General features: G+C 34.5%; 1 pseudogene; it reads right to left on the bottom strand.

Annotated features, from left to right (window-relative positions):
* Positions 1 to 441: 441 nt before the first annotated feature.
* LOC110036110 lies at positions 442 to 9,209 on the bottom strand (annotated as a pseudogene).
* Between the last annotated feature and the right edge of the window lie 9,720 nt (positions 9,210 to 18,929).

Genomic DNA, 18,929 nt, shown 5'->3' on the forward strand with positions numbered 1-18,929 from the left:
TATCCTTCAAAGCTAACAGCCACAGAATAGTAGGAGCAATCTTAGAAACCATAGCACCATGCATCTTCAATCCGCATTTAGCCACCCAATGAGCAAACCTTATTACCTTCTTGCTATGTACGAGACCACCTGATAATCAAATTCTGGGATAGTGCAATAATCTACAAAGGGTTCACACGTTAGTCACACAAATAAAAGTATCAAGCATATTGGTAGAAAGATTAAGTATTGAAGTCAAGTTTATGTCTTGATAAATAAAATATCCCAACATGTTATTATTAATTCTGGTACTCTGAAAGGAAATAACATATATAACCTTTACTGAATAAAAAATACACTTTGCACTCGTACAAATAACAATAAGAAACAAAAAGAACAGAAAAATGTTACATGTCAATAGAAAAACACACACATTCATAAAAAAGGAAAATTTAATCTCAAGCTATCAGCACCTTTGGCTCTTATAAATAGTACGGACTATTCTAGCACTTCATATGCATATGTGAAAGGGTTCCTTGTGTACCGCACAACATGGGTTCGCTCATAGTTATATGCGATGAACTGTGGGATTTGCACTATTATATGCCAGTCTGGGCCTCCTTGCAAAAATTTCAAATGGGCTGTGTCATAGGAAGTGACTGTTAAGAAAAAATTATCATCAACTTCAGCGGGCTTTCGTTCTTCAAGCAGCCTTTTCAGCCAATTTGGGATTCCCTTGATATTTTTATCACCCAGCTCCAATCGCTGAAGAGAATCTAGTTTGTCCACACAGTTCAGTAATGGACAATCTTCCACACGAAGTTTGTATAGTGCTGGGAGATTTGACACCGTCTTCAGATTGTGATTTTTCTGGATTTCCATTTCTTCTATGTTGGGGAGATTTTCTACTGCATTAAGGCTTTGATCGGCAATTATGGAGAGAATCTTGCACTGTTCTAAGCCTTTTGGGAGTGCTTTCAGCTTTAGACAACAATGGATAGACAAACTTTTCAATTGAGGAAAAATATGCGCCTTTCCACTTCCGCGCTCAAGTCCTTCCGTCTCATTGTTGAAGCTCCACTCTTTCAGTTCATACATGCAGGCTATATCAAGCTTTTGGAGATTGGGAAAGGCTGTTCTTGTTGTTGTATAGGTGCCGCCAAGAAACTCAGCTCCAATTTTCTTTACCAAAGCTGCTTTTTGTATGCTTAGATGAGTTAATTGCGGCAACTCACCTACGGGTGGAAGTTGACGGCATGAAGAAAGATTCTTTAGGGTCAGTGTTGTCAAACAAGTAAGATGATCTCCGAAAGAAGGAGACTTCATCCAGCTTGGGTAAGGAGTGCCAAAGAAATTACTTATGACGAGCCTTTCCAGGCATTTGGGAGGCACAGCTTGTCCAAGACATCTTCTATGCGTGTGATGTCCTCTTCTGCTGTAAGAGGTTGATTTTCCGCTTCTGTGTAGAGTAATTGAAGTTCAATGAGGCGAGTTAATTTTCCAAGACTTGAAGCTCCTTGTTTAGCCCTTTCCATCCTCGAAATGCTGAGCGTTCTCAACTGGTAAAGAGAGTTCAGCTCCTCCAAGCTGCTGTAGGAGTCTTCTGGTTCTCTTGGATCAGCTACAACGAATCCACTGATGTAATTAATCTTCTCTAGCTTTGAAATGCCCTTTGGTATGGAGATTAGTGGAGTATCTGCAAGATTAAGATAGCGTAGATTGTGCAGCCTAGTGATGGATTTAGGAAGCGTCGTCAAAAAAGTGCACCCCCGAAGGTGTAGGAACTGGAGGTTGATGAGGCTTCCTATAGATTCAGGCAACTCTCTGATTTTTGCAGAATTTAAATTTGCAGAATTTAAATTAAGATATCTTAAATGCATAAGCTCGCCAATGGATTTGGGAATGCTATCAACATCAAGATTGTCAATTTTCAGTACACGAATTCGTTTTAATCCCATCAACTGATTATCATTCAACACCTTGATGCCATCGAAAGTAAGTAGAGTTCGCAAATATTTCTGCTCCCCTACCAAATCTTTTATGGCTGATAAATTATTTCTAGTTCTGATTGACAGTCTTCGAAGTTTCATACTTGAAGAGATGGCAGTTGCAGGCATTGTCGTTGCAGAGAATACTTCATCTTTTGAGAGAAATATCGCCATAGATCTCAATAAGTTGTGCATTCTACAATAATTGTCAAGGGAATAAACTGGTAGCAGAAGGTTTCTACCAATCAGTTCATTGTAATACCCTTCTGCTATATCTTCCTTTAATGAAACGGTTTGCTCTCTTATGAAGCCTCTCTTATAAAGCCTTTGGCGATCCATAATCGAATCAGATCATCACGATAGATATGTGCATTCTCAGGAAACAAAGAGCAGTAAAGGAAGCACTGTTTGAGATGAGATGGAAGCTTGTCATAACTGCGGTACAGCTCACGGTGCAGTGGTTCGGGAAGGCTTCTAATGGACCACAAATCATTGTTAAGAACTCTTTTCTACTTCTGTTTTTATTCGCCGCGAGAAGACCAGCAATGACCTCTATGGCTAGAGGGACGCCAGAACATTTTTTAACAATCTGAAGTCCAGAATCTTTCAACTTTTTAATCTCTTCCTCTTCATCCAAAAAAACCTTTTTACAGAATATTTCCCAGCCAGTTTGATCAGAAAGTTCTTTGACTCGATGTACGTGTGCCGCCCCCATCTCCCTCGCAATCTTTTCATCTCTAGTTGTGACTAAGATCCTAAGGAACGCAGCACCGCTCTGTAATGGATTTCTAAACAGACCATTCCAAACATCTGCCCTCCAAACGTCATCCAAAACAAGAAAAAGGCTCTTCCCAAGATAAGCGGACCGTAGTGATGGCAGTAGCTCGGCTTTATTGTTTGGCAGGACATTCGGGAGCTCTGTTTTATTTCTAGTATCACCATGATTAACTTCGGTCCCTTTTTTAATCGCATGCCGCAACAGTTCCATCTCATCATAATTGTGTGAAACGGAGATCCAAACTTTGTATTGGAAGTCAGCCTGTATCTTCTTACTGTTGTATATCTTTTGCGCAAGTGTTGTTTTCCCTATGCCTCCCATCCCTGTAAGTGCAATGACGCGACATTTCTTCGCCTGCACTCCAACTATCAAGGGCAGCAGCTCTTTTGTGGCTTCTTCAATCTCTGTTCCCAGCACATTAACATCAACCAAGGGAGCAGTTTGGCTGGTGTTCACAGTCGTGATCGTTTGGAGCTTTGTTTGTTCTCTGCTCTCCTCCAACTTGAACTGTAACCTATCCTTATAGATCTCTTCCAGTTTATCATTAAGAGCTTTAATGCATTCTGCAATCTCATAACGACGCGGAATGCTTGCGAAGCAAGAGGATAAGTGTGAGCAGTCAAAGATGTTATGAAGTTTATCAACTTTATTTTGTACCTAAAAAGTATTGTAAGATTATTATTTAATGGAATGAAAGTAAAGTAAAAAACTTGGAGTCTATTCAGAAATCAGCTTATTCACACCAAACTTTGACAGAAGAATACCGATAATTTTCTGGATGAGGATGGTAGGTCGGCTAGCGAAAGAGCAGCACCTTCAATCATGCAGCGATCGATAATGTCGTCAGCATCATAAGCGACGTCTTTGAGCTCGCCTACCCAGTATTTGATGGCTGGATCTTCAACCGCCGCTCCGCCGCCTCCAGGAACTTTTGGATTCTCGCCATTCGCTGCTGCAGCCTTCTGAGCTCATCTTTGACGCCCAAAATCATGACCACCTTCTCGTTCACCATGCTCGCGAGCTTTTCAACGAAAGCGCCCGCAAATGCCTCCAGGTTCATCGCCATGTTTATTTGCTCTGTCTGAGTATTTGCTCCGTCTGAATCAGAAGAGGAGAGTGACGATGCGTGAAGTAAAGCCTGAGAGTTTGCTATTGAATAATTATTAGATCACTTATGAATCCCATTAATAGAACGATGTAATCACTCTTGTTCTCAAATCAAATTAGTTTAATCTTATTTTAACTCAATTAAAATAAGTCTCTATCAGCATTATTAAAAAAAGAACATTTCTATACATAAAGCGTTATTAAAAGAGGCACATCTCCATATATAGCACACAATTCTTATGCCTATCCACTCTTTTCTGTGTATTTTCATATCTAATGCCTAAATTTTAATATTTACATTCATAACACTCAAAATTTTAACATCACATCAAAAATATCGTTTCTACTAACTTCTTAAAAATTATCAAATGCATATTTATATAGCAGCAAAATGTTTTAAATGTAAATATCAAATTGTTTGTGTTCGATATATAAATTCATAAGAATTGTCTGGTCCATTTGTAAATTTCCCTTAGTTGATATATTATGTGTGTATTACTGCATTGACAACGACCGGTGTTTGCCTTCTTGGATTTCGCCGTCCGTCAGTGGTCTTTCCAGCAAAAAGTGCATAAATATAGTAATAAATAATATTAGCCTATCTTTGACGGATCCAAATATTAAATTTTAACATATTGTTAATGTATTTTATATTAATTATATAAAAAAAAAAAAGCTGATTCCTGAGCTAATGAGTCGGCTGGGGGTAATATTGAGCTAGGCCTTTTAGCTCATTGAGTTTAGCTTGGGAGCATCTAATCAAGCTAAACTCAAACTAATTCATGAGTCAACTTGAAATTGTTACGCCCCCAAACTTAGACTAACTTAATGCATTGATTGACCCAATTATCCCTACTACCAAATTATCGAGATGTCATGCTACTGAGCTGGCAAGTTGCCAACCTAACGAGCTATTAAACTTATCTATCAAGCTATCGAGTTCAATTACATGGAATGACATGACAAAGTTATCGGAAATTACTTAAAATTACGGGATGTGAGATAAAACCGCCGAAAATGATATGAAGTTTTTGTGATATAAAATTGTTGTATATGACATAATTTTTATGTATTTACACATCTACCTCCTGAACAATTAAATTTACATATAATTTTTATGTTTTAAAATTTGAATGAAAAATTACAAACATGATTCAATTTTAAAAAATATTAAAAATCCAATTAAATTATTAAAAACATTTTAAATAAAAAAATACTAAAATCGATATAAAGTTCAAACTTCTTTAGAAATTTCAAATTTAACTGTAATAAAATCAATTAATTTTGCTTTATAACATAATCAAATTAATCTAAATAAAATCAAAGTTTGGTTTTATTTTCTTAATAGTAAATTTTTTTTATGAAAATTTTGGAAGGAACACGTGGTGTGAGAGTTGGGGAAATATTTTCATACGAAATACGCACGCACCTCTGCGTGCGTAATAACCCCTCAATAACCTCCATTTTGCGGTTATTTGTGGGTTATTTGGAGGTTATTAGGGTAAAAATTTCAATAACATATAACCCTAATAATCTTTCAATAACCTTCGCGGGTTCTATTTCGATGTTATGCATAGATTATTATGGGAGTATTACAGGGTTAATTTAGTACACACGTAGAGCTGTGTGCATATTCCGTATGAAAATATTTTCCCATAGTTGGGCCAGAGATGGGCCTGCTCCAAGATCCCTGCTTATTTCAACATCCCTGCTCACTTAAGAGAGCTACCAATTTCACCAAAGGCATATGCTTGCACTGACTCATAGCTAATGGGAGCTGGTGGGTTTTAATGCAATCACAAAAATGATACTCTAAGATAGCATTTACTTATGTCAGTTTTAAAACTTATTGTAAAATTAAATTTTATAAAGTTGATCGTATAGAACGGTTATGGCGGTTGTTATTTTTTATCTCTAGATGTTATGAAATATGAAGTGGTTAAAACGATAATTCCACTTGTTATGTGTCAGTCGTCGTCGGAGCATTCTCCTCGTGAAACCCTAACTTTGCTTCTTTCCGTAAATATGTGCTTCTTATGGGCGCCTGAATAGCGGTAGAAACATAGGTGATTGTAGAGGAGATCAACATCTTTAGTAAAATCTTTTATATTTATGCATAAATAAATAGATAATATAGTCACGTAAAATTAAATAAATAATTACAACGTAATATCATTGATATCTCTTGAGGTTGGTGATTGATCATATATTTTTTTAATATTAGATTGTTATCCTATATTGAATAATTCAAATAAATTTGAGAAATTCTCGTCCATATTGTCAATTGGCATTTCCTTGTGCCACCCTTTTCCTTATTGATCCTTGCCTTGTACATATTTTTTTGTAATCTTTGTTTTGTGCTCTATCTCATTACTTCAATGTTTTTATTTCCAATATTTTAGTGCTTTCGGGCAATGTTCATGCATGAAAACTTTAAACTGAAGAATTTCTAAGTGAAAATCATTTTCAAACGACCATCGAAGTTGTCTGCATCGTCTTTAAATGTAACAATAAACCTCATACAAGTTTGAAAGCGCTTTTTGAATCATACAATAATCTCAAAAGAGAAAATCATAATTTAGAGTCCTGTCGATTAGAGTTATTTCATGTTTCAGCTCAAGGTCCACCTCAAGTGCTGTTCGGTGGAGTGGATTAAGGGAAAATGGTATGCCTTAAAATGAGGTCAATAATAATAATGTACAACTGAAGGTAGGCTAAACTCAAAAAAAGTAAGATTTGCATACATACCGCTCAATTTCAAAGTTTTTACATATCTTGACGCCTGAACTACAATTCATACATAGATGTCATCTTACCCCTACATGAAAAGATGTATTTCACCATTTAAATGTTAAAATGATGATATTTTTTTTATGTAATATAAAACTTTTGAGTGGTTAAATGTTAGAAAGCTAAATATATGTGTTAGATATGTAAATAGATAGAAATTGGGTTGATTGTATGTAAATGACCCCAAAAAGAACAAACTAAATCAACATTTAACGTCAGACTGAACCTTAACATAATATAACTACTCATAGGAAAGAGTAATGCTCTGCCATTAATCATACATATATTTATATTAAAAAATTTGTTGAGAATTCTTGCAAATTTAAATATCTGAGCTCCAGGCACGTGTTGCGGAAGAAAGAAAGAGCAATGCTCATTATTTCTTCAATACATATGGCTTTGGCTAAATCTCAACTTTTCAAAGGCCAGACCTATGGTTTTGCCGTTATTTCTTTGACCATTTCAACCCAATGATTAGTGTGGGTCAAAGTCCACAGCTTTGGGGTGAAGCTTATAAGTGCACGTCCATAATTCAACTAAATAAAATTCTTACTAATTAATCATATAGAAAAAGACTATATTACGAGTATAGGAAAAAAATTTGGAGAAATCTTCCAACCAATGTGCTATAAATAGGGATAGAGCAAGAGAGCCAAAATTATGCCAGCTCTGATGAAAAGAGTTGAGTTTTCTCTACTGCTAATGTTTACTCTATTTTTCTATTGCGTGAGAGTGGAAAGCGAAGGTGGCTTAGCTATTCGCAAGGTTAACCAACGTTGCAGTGCTGAGGAAAGTGATGCCCTCTTTGATTTTAAGCAAAGTCTATATGATCCTCACCTCGTTCTCTCGAGTTGGGATATATACGGGGATTGTTGCACATGGAAAGGAGTGATGTAAGAATATAACCAATCATGTCAACAAGCTCGATTTAAACAAGTTCTCTATTTTTTCAAACCTTGTGGGTGGTTATTTATATGCCACATCCTTACAATCGTCTTTATTTCACTTACCATACTTGCAATATTTGTGCTTGAGTAACACTCTCTTCAATCAAACAAAAATCCCTTATTCTATTGATTCCCTTGCTAAATCGAGCCATCTTGACCTCTCCTATTCGGGGTTCGTGGAGAATTTCCACCTCATATTGGAAACTTAACAAAGCTTAGAAGCCTTGATCTTCATGATAATTCTCTAATTGCTTATAACCTCTTATGGATGCCCCACCTCTTCTCTTTACAATTCCTTGATATGTCGATGTGAATCTAACATTCGCTACGAATTGGTTACATAAGATTAGTGTGCTTCCAGCTCTCTCTACCTTGTATTTGTAATTTTGCAACCTACAAACATTTCCGAATTTACTTCTATATTATAATTTTTCATCAATCATTGAAGCATTTGCTCTTTTTAATAACCATCTCAATGGTTAGGGCAATTAAAAAAATTAAAGGCATTATACCTCGATTCAAACTTTTTTACTAGACCAATCTTATGTGTCTCTTCAAGCTTATCATGTGATCTCAATGGTTTGGGCCTTAGCTATAATAATTTTACAAAATTAAGTGAAGATGGAACAGCTTTAAAATGCAAAAAATATAAAATGACAAGAATTGATTTCTCCAATAACCAACTGAGAGGAAGCATACCTGAATGGGTTGAAAATCTGAGAAATTTAACATAACTTGATCTTGGAAATAATTAGTTTGATGGACATATTCCACAGAGCCTCGGACAACTAACTTAGCTTTTTGGGATCTTCGTTCCAATAATTTGCATGGTAGTCTCTCTGAATTTCATTTTACAAATCTATCACCATTGATATACCTATTTCTTTCATATAATCAATTGAACTTTAAAATGATTAGTCCTAATTGGGCGCCACCATTTCAAATTAATTATCTTTACCTAAGTTCTTGTCTCTTTGGTCCTCAATTCCCACTATGGCTTCAAAATCAAAAGCTCATTTCCATTTTAGACCTCTCCAATTGTGGTATTTCTGATATCATTCTAAGTTGGTTTTGGAATATATCATCTCAAACAAATTACTTGAACATGTCTCAAAATGCAATTACAGGTGAACTTTCAAGGTCATTAAATATTGCATTAGCGGCAACAATTGACTTAAGATCAAATCAATTGAAAGGACGCCTTCCTCAACCAATGAATTTTGTATGTTCTGTATAATTTTCAAATAATAAGTTCTCAAGCGAGATTGAGTTATATCTAAATGGTAACGTGGGTTTATTGGTAGTGCTTAACATTTCTCAAAATCATCTCTCAAGTGAAATCCTTAAATATCTTTTATAATAACATATCAAATATCTCAATTTTTATATTTACTTGTATAGCACACTAATCTCTATCTATTATAAAAATCTATTATACATAAAATGGCGTTTCTAATAGCTTGATATTGTTTAAACAAATCTAAAATTTAAAAGGGCATTAAAAAGTTTTGTATTGCTTACAGTTTGATTCTGAACAAGATCCTCATAATATGGAAACACGTGGCGGCGGTTCTTGAAGTTTTGCAAAGCTTCAGCAGACCCGTTGTTCATGTCTTGCATTGTACTAATTAAATGTTTTGCAAAGCTTCAGCATACCTCAATTTAACTGACTATTTAGCAACTAAACTGCTACTACTTTTGCAGTTGGATTAGTGTCAGCGCAGACATGTTGGTCTTGGGCAAAACGAGTAAGGTACCCTTCTTGAATCAATTTCTCAATTCCCTCCTTTAGTTAGTTGCATGACTTGATGATATGATCACCTCTTCGATGAAAGTGGTTGTATTGACCCTAAACGTTCAGAGTTTGGCTTTAGTGGTTATAGCTGATTAAAAGACTCCTCATCCTAAATGTAGCATAGAATGTTGATGTGGGACGTGCTAAGAATACTATACTCTTATTTGGGCTCATGATGTTGTTAAGGTGACAATGGAGGGAAACCTTAATTTGTTGGTTATTCATGTTTTCTTCATTATATAATTATGCAGTCCCTTCCTAAACATTCTTGTGTTTCTATGAAGATTGTTTGACTTACTTCCAGTGGGTGTTAAAAGCCTCATTGACTGTAATTTGAGTTTCAAGACTATGAATGAGGTCTGCATAGTGACATAGTATATCATGCATTTGTGTGAATTTTAAAAAAAGCTAAAACATAAAGGCCTCGCAGAAAACTCTCTTATAGCAACTTAAGGTCCTCCCCCGAATATTTTAGCCCACCAAAACTAGGTGTCTCAAGTCAAAGGATTGATTTCTATTATGATGAGAATTTCAGTAAAAGAGGCTTCTTTATAAAGATTATTAGAAAAGATGCATCTCTATTTAAAAGAGCAGAACCAAGCAACAAAGACCGATCCTTTGTTATAAAGATGGATACAAGAACTTCATGAAAAGCATAGTTTAAATATTTTCAAAAAAATATAGTGAATCATAACTATATCTATTGGTTGCAATATTTGCATCACCAGGAATCTCAAGCAATGCTAATCATTATAATACAAGAACACAAATTCTATCTCAAGCGTTAAGGAAAACAAACAACAAGAATAAGTTATTTCTATAACTGGATTTATGGAAGTATTCACTTGAGGTTTTTTAAATTATCCATTCGAAATTATTCATTCTATTTAAGAATAATTAAATAAACATAGATTGCATTGGTTTGGGGACTTCCGGTTCCTCCTGCAAATTTTTTTCCTGTGATGCAAAGCAATTAGAAATTGTCAAGCACATAATTTGTGCATGGGGGACTTTCAGCTTGTAGGTAAGCCTTAATAAAAATGTAAATTTTTTAATCTCTTGGGAATTAATTCAAATTCATAAACTAAAACGTTCCCAATCTTATTTATTAGATGGGATTATGAGGAATCAAAATAGTGGTCTAAGTCATGTAATTAGAAAATTTTTAGTTGGAATATCATCTCACATCTTTCTAATGTTAAATCATTTGAGTGCAAGCTGATAGTAAGTTTTCACTGAGGGCAATACAAATTCAACTATCATTTTCTTAGACCAATGTATGGACTGATTCTTTTTTATTGGATAAATTTGTTGCTAGATGCATTCCATATATAAAAATAATTATTGGCTTATTTAATTATTTTGATCCAAAAGTGACATCAAAAATCTATTTTTAAAAAATTAATTTGATGTGCAAACTAATTTTATTTGTTTCCATGTTTTTTGCCAAAATTCTCTGATACTATTGGATCGCTTCATTATTAATTGTTCTTAAATTCTAATATCAAGTATTTTCATTAAAAGAAATTTGTTGGATTAACTAAAAAATTGCAACATGTGGATATACAATTTTCCCTTACATAAATGCATATTTCACATCAAATTGTTTGCATTAGAAAATCTTAACCTTGCATCACCTTGCATTAATCACTGAAAAAATTGAAGTTAATGTTTCTATTTGAAGCCCCATCTTCCATAAAACTTTCAATACTAAGGCAATGCTCCTAAAAAATGATAACAATGGGGATCAAATAGATCATAAATTATGTGCTTTAATTGTTTTTGCTCTCTCAAGCATTGCTTTTAACCCTCAAAGTAAGCCAAGTCAGTCAAGAAAATGATGCAATTTTATTTAAAAGCATAATGTAATAAACAAACCTAACTAGTATCATGTACAAATAGCGTTAAAAGAAAAAATGTAAAAATAAATTTACACAAAATACATGATTTAGCATCCACTTAAAACCAACAGTAGCTGTGCAATGCCTTTCAGAAGCACTGTTATTCAAATTAAGATTGTATACTTTGTCCAATATCCTTGTAATCATAGTCAAGTTTATTCTCATCTCATTTTTGTAAAAGATCTCTCCATGTGAACTAACATGTTCATGGTTATTGAGCAAAGTCTCAAACCATCCGCTTCCTGACCTCTACATTGACACGATTGCAAAGAGGTGAACCAGCGTGCACAAGCATTCTTCCTTGAAATAAAAAAAAAAAAAATCAACACCCAAAAATCTATGAAAATCTATATAAAAATCAGTATAAAAAGCATAACTCAATGCCTGCTATAAATTGTAGGTTTGGGGTAGTTGACATAACGAAGCTCTGATGCTGAAAATGTGGGATAACGACAAGTGTTTTATGTTAGTTTAATTTTTTCTATATGAGACTTGCTATGTTCTCGGGTTTGCTTCAAAAAAACAAAGCATATGTAAATGCTGCAGAGTATTACAACAGCTAAGACCGCCATCCTTAACAATGCTGGTGATTTCTTCAAAGCTTTTATAGTGAGGCTACTAATATCCTGCTACAGAGATAAATGAGAGAAGCAAAACTAAGAAAAGTTAAATACCATGTTTGCAACAGAGAAAACTCAAATCCTAAAAATAAAAAATAAAAAAAAGTGCCCCCAAACTTTATTTAGTAATAAAAATTACCCAAGAACAATATATAATAATCTAGAATTCCATGTGATGTAAGCCACAGTGACACAACAGTTGCGAAAGAAGAAAAGGGTTAGGAATTCTTTGGACAGAAAATGTGATGTCCCAACATGTATGTATTTAGATACATGTATCTACCTATGTACATGAGTACATACGTACCCTACCTACGTACCTATACATACATACACATGTACTTATATACATACACACATACCTATGCACACACACAAACACATACATACATACATACATATGAAAATGATGAGAAAAAACTTATAAATTATATGCATGGATTTTACTATTATAAATACATATAGTTGATACTTCAACTAATACAAAAATATCAACATTTTCTCTAGGCATAAAATTATTATGTGCGGCTGACCTCGGATCTGAATAATGGTCCAAATGCCTCCACGATCCATGAAGGCTCATCCAAAATGTCGTCTTGCAGCACCCAGTAATTTCTCTTCACTTGGAGACATAACCTCCACTTTGAATATGTCTGTTATAATGGGAAGGAAAGCACTGTGACTCACATTCAACCAAAGAGGTTGTGAAAATGTCTGTCACATTAGGAAGGAAAGCACTGAGCCCCACTTCCAACCTAAGAGGTGACGATGAAATCTGATACCTTTCTCCATTTAAGGGGGTTTTACTCCTGTCCCGAAATGTTATGAATGCAGAAAGTTTATTTATAGATTGTGAAAATATGTGGAGGAACCATAATCCTTGCACCGACACTGAAATGTCATGAATATTTATGGATAGATTGCGGAATTATGTTGAGGAATCAGAATCCTTGTACCGACCCTAAAATATCGTGAATACGAAAAATTTATGGATAGATTGCGGAAATATGCAGAAAATAAGTGACAATCTCTTACTTTCATTTTTACAATAATATGAAATGTAATATTTATATATTTGTAGTTGTGAGAGTGAATTGATGGCTTAATCAATAAATCAAAAATGCGGAAGACCTAAACTCTACCTTCTACATTTCTGCCACCCAAGTTATTCATATCATGTTAAAAACACCACTATTTTAAATTTTGAAAAATGAAATACACCTTTTAAAGCATATGTAGAGTGGCACATACCTAAATTTTAAAGTTTACATATTTAATATTAAATATGTAAATATGTAAATATGTAAATACATAAGAATTGTTTGATGTGCATATAAATACCCCAAAATATAAAAATATTGATCATGTGCAATTTTTATTATTAGGATAAAAAGTGTAATTAATTTTGAATTAATAATGCATTAAATAGTTATAAAAATATTATTGAGTCATCGCGTGGACGGCAATCAAGCAGTAAATCATGCGGGAACTATTTATAGTCTTCAATTCCTACGTTCATATGTAACACCTAAACTTAATTTTTATTTGTAGCCCACATTATTATGAAAATGAGCAAAATATTAAAATTGTCCCGACTATTTATATGGAGACATTTTAATCCCGAAAATTATAAAATAAATAACTAAATTATGTTGAAAAATAAGTAAAATCAATTATTATAAATAAGTAAAATCAATTATAAAATAAATAACTAAATTTTAAAATTGTCCCGACAATATAATAACCCTAACGGTGAATAAAAATAAGTAAAATCAAATCATTCAATATAAATTGTGTTGAAAGACTAATTAATTATTACAATGGTTTTTTTTTTTTATTCTCATTTTTTTTAAAGTATGTGTTTAAGATATAAAATGATAATCTACTATGATTCTATGAAATTAAGCATAAATTTGGTTATATATGATTTTATCTCATTTTCCATATTCAACATAAATGCTCTCTTAATTACATCCAGCAGTTGAGATTCCAAAGAATAATTTCAATTAAAGCATTGCCTTATAATACACATGATTACTGTTTCGGTGTTCGCACGATTGATATTTCAAAACTTCAGATGGATTAGATTCAAGGCTTAAAAACATTTGCTTGCTGTTAAAAAGTTGAGCCTTTCAGTCCAATGACAAGGTGTTCTTTAAAGACTTAGAAAAACGATTAGCCGGTTTTGGTGAGAAAGCGCTCCCTATGAATCACAATTGTAAATTTGTTGAAAAAATTGAATTTTGATTTGGTTTTGGCTTGAAATTTTTTTCTGCATTTTAATTGTTTTTAGTTGAAAAGATTCTATCGGGATTGACTTGATTTGAATGGATTTTAGTCTGGGTGATTCACTGGTGCTAAGTATGGCTCATATACCAGCTAAGAGACAGATGTTGAAGTGGAGCGGAGCTCGCGAGTACAGCGGAGCGGAAACATTTGTCCAATTAGAACAGTTTTGTTAAGTGGGTTGGGGTGCGGAGGCAACGTCGCCGGTGTAATTTTGTAATTTATATATCTAAGTGGATGTATTGTTTTCAAGAAATCAAAAAGTAGCCGCCGCTATTCGCACCCGAGGACGTAGGAATGTTGTCGAACCTTGTTAAATCCTTGTGTTCTTTCTTGATTATTCGGTTGATTCTTTCGGTTTCTTTGCCCTACTTTCTCAACAGTTATTGACATATGCAGTCAGCGAAAAAGGTTTTGTATCATGTGTTTATGATTTTTGAAACATGTATAGATGACCGATGAGCTGATTGAGACTGGAAAGAGCGGAAAAGTATTTAGAAAAATGGTTCGAGATGTGGGAAGAGGGCAGGTTTTGATCCAAACTGCAATTTGATTATCAAAAGGCAAATTTATATAAGTAGCACACAACGTCTATGTATTTACGCATCACACATGTAAACTTCAAAATTTACATGCAAAGTGATAACAGTGCTATTTCTCATGTGATATTAAAGATTCGAATGTTATGTGTGATATGGAAAAACATAAGAATTGTGTATTATTTTTGTAAATGTCTCTCATATAAATGTTGTGTAAAATGAGTAGTTTATGAGAAAACATGAATTTATGGTATTGTTATTATTACATATCTATCTATTTTCAAAGATTTGTTTCCTCACTATATTGAATTTATGGTATTGTTTGTGCGGATAGATTTTCATGGACATGTCATTGCTGGTTGAAGCACAAGGAAAGATGTTGGATAACATTGAAAGTCAGGTTTGATTTTTGCTGAATTTCTGCAATTAGACATTTGACACTAATTTTCTTATTTATAATGGCAGAACTGAACTAGAAATTTTTTTTTACAAAAATAAATTATTTAACATATTGAAACTATATTTTCAGGTTGCAAATGCAGTGAACCATGTACAGAAAGGCACAGAATCCCTTCAAACTGCAAAAAGCTTGCAAAATAAATCAAGAAAATGCATCTTCATTGCAATTATTTTGGGTCTGATAATTACAATTATCATTACTCTCTCAATGATTAAACCTTTGAAGAGTTAAACTCTTCTTATTCATGTGATCTCTCTTACTGATCAGCAGCTTTGAGGTGACCAAAGAACAAATTAAGGGCAATTTATGGACTAAAATGTAAATGTTTATCGTATACTCTGTTGCCAAATATGCTGTAAAACTACTTCCTCTACATTCTGCATCAAGCTATGTAAGTAGAAATTTGTTATTTTCATTTCCTTTTCAAAAGTTGAGCGATTGCAGAATGCTTACTTGAATACAAATACATATAGAAAATACGATCAAGGCTGCTACTATGAACAACATACAAAAAGACGATCATTCAAGCATTTTAATCAAGCCTATCAATGGCCCGACAAATGATAAATTTGGGCTGCTTCGAGACTTTAAGCAAAGAATGGATAAGGGCATGGGAACTATCACCCACTCAATCATAATGAAATTAGAAGAAATTGATTTAGATGTAAATCATAGTGTTAGTTCATTTTGCTTTTTAGAGCTTGGAGAACAGGGAGAATCCTCGTAGTAAGAAAAATAAAATTAAATATTCCTGTACTCTAAAAAGAATAACACATAATCTTTACTGAAAAAAAACATATACATTTTGCACAGAAGAACACACACCTTCATAAAAATGATAAATTTTATCTCAAGCACTCAACACCTTCAGCATTTATAAATCGTAGGGACTCTCTAATACTTCACATGCATAAGGGTTCCTCTTGTACGGCATAACACAGATTCGCCAACGATCACATGCGATTAATTATGGGACCTGCACTATTATAGGCCAGTCAGGATCTCCTTGCAAAAATCTCAAAAGGTTGTCATTGGAACTGATTGTTAAGCAAAAATAATAATCAACATTAGCAGGCTTTCGTTCTTCAAGCAGCCTTTTCAGCCTTTTTTGGGTTCGCTTCATATGAAAAGCTCCACTGTTGTCAAACAAGGAAGTGATCTCCGAATAATGGTGACTTCATCCAGCTTGGGTAACGAGTGTCAAATAAATTACTTATGAGGAGCCGTTCCAGACATTTGGGAGGACATAGCTCGCCAAAGATAGATTCAATGCGTCTGTTTTCTGCAACTATAAAGGTCAACAACTCCTTTGTGGCTTCTTCAATCTCAGTTCCCAGCACATCAACATTTTCCAAGGGGAAAATTTGGCTGGTGTTCACAGTCGTTTGGAGCTTTGGTTGTTCTCTGTCTCTGCACTCCTCCAACTTTAATTGTAACTTATCTTTGTAGATCTCTTCCAGTATATCATTAAAAGCTTTTCTGCTTTCTGCAATCCCATAATGACGCTGAAACGCTTGGGAAGCAAGGGAATAAGAGGGAGAAGTCGAAGCATGCGGTTAATTTTTTGGATGAGGATGGTCAGTCGGCTAGCGAAAGAGCAGCGCTTCAATTATGCAGCGATCGATAATGTCGTCGGCATTATAAGCGGCGTCTTTGAGCTCGCCTACACAGTGTTTGAAGGCTGGATCTTCAAACTGTCACGATCCAGAAGTTCGTTGAGGCGGCGGAGCGGCCACAGCTTGAAGATACAACCATCAAATACTGTGTAGGCGACCTCAAAGACGTCGCTTATGATGCTGACGACATTATCAATGACTGCATAATTGAAGGCGCTGCTCTTTCGCTGGCCCACCGACCATACTCATTAAATGCCGACAATTGCTCGCATGTTCTACTCCTAGCAGGAAGGTATAAAAGCATATTTTAAGCATTAAAATGTGTCATTTTATAAATTATTGACTAAAATAAATCTAAAAATAAATTAAAAACAAAAAAATATAAAATCCCTTTCTCTAACTTTAGTGGGGTCAGTGAGATTTATGAAAAAATAATTAAATTTTTTAACATAAAAATAATATTTTCTATTTGTTTATTCACTAAAACAAATTTTAAAAATTACAAAAAATTAAAATATAATTCAAAACTTCATGAAAATTATTCTAAGTAACTCTTTTACTTTGAGGAACCTCATAAAGTATTTACTTCATGAAAATTAATTGTCAAATCGTTGCTGCAGCCTTTTGAGGAGCTCATCCTTCATAACTAACTTCTCGTTCGCCATGCTTGTGAGCTTTCGATGTGTCGAGGATCTCGCCATTTTTACTTGCTCTGTAAAAAAGAAGAGAAGAGTCAAGAGTTTTAATACCCCTTCTCTCTTTATTGGAGTCAAAATCTGTCTCCTCTCCATTAGCTGACCCCGCCCCAGCAAGGTCGACGTCAGAAATCCCTATCTCCTGCTGGAAGGAAAGCAAAGGCGGGATCATGACAGGATCAGCGGCGTACAAAAGCCTGAAACATAATAGACAGTATGGCGAACACAAGAATTCAGAAGTTCATAGAGGCGGCGGAGCGGTGACAGCTTGAAGATTCAGCCATCAAACACTGTGTACGCGAGCCCAAAGACGTCGCTTATGATGCTGACGACATTATCGATGGCTGCATAATTGAAAGCGCTGCTCTTTCGCTGGCCGACCGAGCATCTTCATCCAATGCCGGCAATTGCTCGCCTGTTCTTCTCCTAACAGGGAAGGAGAGTTTGAGATCGCTTGGGCTGGCAGAATTGAGACACAATAGACCCCTGCAATTTCTGCTTCCTTCTATGCGCACTTATAGCGACGACTATACCTAGCAGGAAAGCAATGACGGGTATGCCTTAGCCTCTTTCTCTGTCCGTCTCTTTCCTGTGCCACAAACGGCACTGCCCTAGCCTCGCTCCAGCGCCTCCCTCCTATTCCATTTCCTCCTTAGAAATCAATACAGCTAAGGCCGGTCTTATTCATTTTACTGTATCTATGAAACGCTGCATTTAAATGGTGGTATCTTTGACGGTCAGGGAAAGATTTGAGTTGTATGAAATATAAATATAAAAAATTATAGCTTAGGTGTTAGATATGTAAATATATAGGAATTGGGTGCTATAAATAGATAGATGATCACATAAATTTGGCAATTTACCTCTTTCCTCGTGCAAGATCTTGTTTTTATCTGATTTCTATATTTGAATTTGCTTGTATTTATGTTTTACAGAGGTGGCGACTTTGCATTGAAGAAGCAGTCTCATCATCTACAACATTTTTATATTAAATATGAAAATTGATGTAATAGATATGTAAACAATCTTTTATATTAAAGATGCAAAAGTTCCTAAAATATGAATGTTGATCTCTCACACGTCACGTATCCCTATGATTCAAATCGAACGGCAGGCATTAATCTCCCTCTTCTTATTATGCCTCCAAAGTTGTCCCTTCCCGATACCACCGCCTTATAGTTTTTTTTTATTATTATTTTCAAATTTTAATTAATTTTCATGCAAACTCAAAACATATAAAATAATATAATGGGTGAGATTTACTTATTAATTTGCGTATTATGTACATGCATGTCATGCAATAGTTACATACATGTGTGTCTCCTCTAAGAAATTGGGGCATTTATATATATCGACTACCCAATTTTTATGTATTTGCATGTTTGACTTGTGTACTTTTGTATACAAAAATATGTTATATATCTAAAA

Source organism: Phalaenopsis equestris, unplaced genomic scaffold (genome assembly GCF_001263595.1).
Source record: "Phalaenopsis equestris unplaced genomic scaffold, ASM126359v1 Scaffold202608, whole genome shotgun sequence".
In the NCBI taxonomy this organism is placed as follows: domain Eukaryota; kingdom Viridiplantae; phylum Streptophyta; class Magnoliopsida; order Asparagales; family Orchidaceae; genus Phalaenopsis; species Phalaenopsis equestris.